The sequence below is a fragment of the Penaeus japonicus genome, unplaced genomic scaffold (genome assembly GCF_977035675.1).
Source record: "Penaeus japonicus unplaced genomic scaffold, GWHDUDI00000001_assembly GWHDUDI00000015, whole genome shotgun sequence".
Taxonomy (NCBI): domain Eukaryota; kingdom Metazoa; phylum Arthropoda; class Malacostraca; order Decapoda; family Penaeidae; genus Penaeus; species Penaeus japonicus.
The window spans coordinates 38,123,791-38,127,248 of record NW_028234417.1 but is presented as its reverse complement, the minus strand read 5'-3'; positions in this window follow the sequence as shown (position 1 = coordinate 38,127,248).

The window sequence follows — 3,458 nt, the reverse complement described above, 5'->3', positions numbered from 1 at the left end:
ATTGCAGAAGAAGAAGTCAGTCCCATTGCCAAGAGTCTATCATCGTCAACCGATAATCCTGCAACAACGACGATGTTGAAGACGAAATGCAACGAAACGTGCACGTGAGTTGCACGAAATCAGCGACCGTAGCAAATCTGATTCCAAGATGAAAAAGAATTTGTAAAAATTATTAGTGTAAACTAAACAAAAAAAAAATCGTTTAGCCACGATGAAAGAACGCTAACTCCCCCCCCCCTCCCCTTCCTCTTTTCCTTTCTCTTTCTATTTCTCTTCTCCTCTCTTTCGTTTTCCTCTTCTCGCTTGATATCCCATTCTCTCTTTTTTCACTTTCTTTCTTCCCCTTTCTCTTTCTCCTTCTCTTCTCCTCTCTTTCGTTCTCTTCTTCTCTCTCGATCCCCTATTCTCTCGTTTCTATTTCTCTCTCTCCTCCTTTCTCTTTCTATTTCTCTTCCCCTCTCTTTCGTTCTCCTCTTCTCTCTCGATCCCCTCTTCTCTCTTCTCTCCTCTCTCTCTCTCTCTCTCTCTCTCTCTCTCTCTCTCTCTCTCTCTCTCTCTCTCTCTCTCTCTCTCTCTCTCTCTCTCTCTCTCTCTCTCTCTCTCTCTCTTTTTCTCTTTCTATTCTCCTCTCTTTCGTTCTCCTCTTCTCTCTCGATCCCATATTCTCTTTTTTCTCATTCTCTCTTCTTTTTTATTTCTCTTTTTTTGTTCCTTTTTGTCTCAATATTTTGCTTGTCCTTTATTTTATTTTCTTGTCTCTCTCTCTTCTTTTTACTACTCCTCTTATCTTTGTTTTCCTTCTCTCCTCCCTCTTTCCCATTTATCATCCCTCCCCCCTCCCTCTCTCTTTCTCTCTCTCTTTCACTCTCTCTCTCTCTCTCTTTTACTGTCTCTCTCCCTCTCCACCTCTACTTCCTCTCGCTCCTTTCCCCTTCCACCACATCTTCATTCCTTCTCCTTCTCTCTCTTCTTCCCTACTTATCTCCTTCCTTCTCTTTCTTTTCCTCCCCCCCTCCCCCCCGTCCACCCTTCCCTCCTTCTCTCCCTCCCTTTCATCCCTCCTCCCTCGCTCCTTCCCTCCCTCCCTTTCTCCCCTCCCCCCTCTCTCTCCCCTCCTCTCTTCCCTCCCCCACCCCTCCTCCCTGCTCCCCCTCCTTCCCCGCACCCCCCCTCCATCCTTCCCCCTCCTCCCCCCTCACTCCTTCCCGTCCCCTCCCTCCCCCCTCCCTCCCTCCTCCCCCTTTCCTCCTCCCTCACTCTTTCCCGTCCCCTCCCTCCCCCTTCCGCCTTACTCCCTCCCTTCCCTCCTCAGCCTTACTCCCTCCCCTCCCCCTCCCCCCTCTCTCTCTCTCCCATAAGCCGTATCTAGCGTGTCTCCGCCAAGCCGCTTAAGGCGTCCGTAATCCTCTTTAAGACAATCGAACATCGGTTTGCGCGCCTCCTTTGGCTCCGTCCGAGAAGCTGGGGAAGCGAGCGAGTGAGCGAGCGAGAACGTTCGAAAAGAAGATCGTTTCCCGCGTGTTGGGGGAAAAAAAAATGGCGGTTTCGGGAGAGGATTGATTATTTTTTGTCGTTTGTTTGTTGTTGTTGTTTTGTGTGTTTGTGTGTGTGTGTTCACAGTACACATCGTGTGTCTGTTTGTTTGTTCATACTTTATATCTCGAATGCAATTATCAATTATCAATTATCATGATACACACACGTGTCTCTACATGCATGTCTGAGATCATCGTAACAAATAATATCAAATCTTTGATACATGTTGAAACATGTTGTGAACACGTTAGCTCCTGAGAATATATAAATATTTCAGAAGATTAGCGCATAAAGGAATGTTCCAGAAGGAATTTTAAATGAGAAGGAGTGACGTACAAGATTAAACATGCTGAGCTATGACACGAAAAAACGTATTCATTTAATTTTTCAGATAAGAACAAATGATTATCGAAAAATGTGTGTCTATACATACATGCATATCATATATATATATATATAATATATATATATATATATATATGTTATTTATATATAAATATATATATATATATATTGTGTGTGTTGTGTGTGTGTGTGTGTGTGTGTGTGTGTGTGTGTGTGTGTGTATATATATATATATATTATATATATATATATATATATATATATATATATACATTAGTTATATATATAATATATATATATATATATTAGTTTAACATATGTATTATATATATATATATAATATATATATATTATATAATATATATATATATATATATATATGTTGATATTTCATGTGTGTTGTAGATAAACATCAGCAAGTTGTGGGGGGTGTATATATATATATAGTATATATTAAAGTGTCAATATATATATATATATAGAGAGAGAGAGAGAGAGAGAGAGAGAGAGAGAGAGAGAGAGAGAGAGAGAAAGAGAGAAGAAGAAATAGAGAAATTCAGAGATACGCCCAAAGTAGCGGAGAGAGGAACCAGAATCGAAATCCAAGAGAGAGGACAAGAGGAGGGAAAAGAGGAAAAGAAAAAAAATAATACCATAAAGACAGATGAGGAAGGATGAAGAGGAGGAGAAAGAGAAGAAAGAGGAAAAGAGGAATTAAGAAGAAGAAAAAATGAAAGGAAATGAGGAAGAAAAAAAAAGAAGAGAGAGATAGAAGAGAGGAGAAATAAGAGAAAGAGAGAGAAAAAATGGAAAACAGAAGAAAAGGGATTAGAAAGAGGAAAATAAGATAATGAGAAAAAGAGTGAAAGAGGGGGGAGGAAGGGAAGGGAAAGAGGGAGCACTCAAAGCTTTACCAAAAGGCCCTTTCTTGTGAGAGGGAGAAATAATGACAAAATATGGCACTACGGGGAGAAAGGGAGAGAGAGGGGGAGGGGGTGATAGGGGAGAAGGGGAGAGAGGTGGGAGGGGGTGAGAAGGGGATGGGAAAGGAAGGGAGGTGAGGGGATAGGGGATGGGGAAGGATAAGGAGTGAGGGGAGAAAGGGAGAGAGGGGGGAAAGGGGGGTGAGAGGGGAGAAAGGGAGAGAGGGGGGAAGGGGGTTGAGAAGGGGATGGGAAAGGAAGAGGGGAGAGGGGATAGGGGATGGGGAAGGATAAAGAGTGAGGGGATAGGGGATGGGAAAGGGAAAGGAAGAGGGGAGATGGGATAGGAGGGTGGGGAAGGAAGGCCAGAGGGGGGAGAGGAAACAAGACGGGAAGGGGGGAAGAATATGGGAGAAAAAAAGAATGTAAGGAGATAGGGAGAGGAAAGAGAGATGTAGAGGGGGAGAAGGGGGGAAAGCGAATAAAGGGAGGGGAGGAAGAAGAGGGAGATGGAATAAGTAGGGGAGGGAAAGAGGAGAGAAAAAAAGAGGAGAAGATAGAGGAAAGCCAAGCGAAAAGAGAGAGAGAAACGGAGATGGGGAGGGGAAAGAGGGGGGGAGGAGGTAGGGAAATGGAGTGAACAGGCAGAGAAGG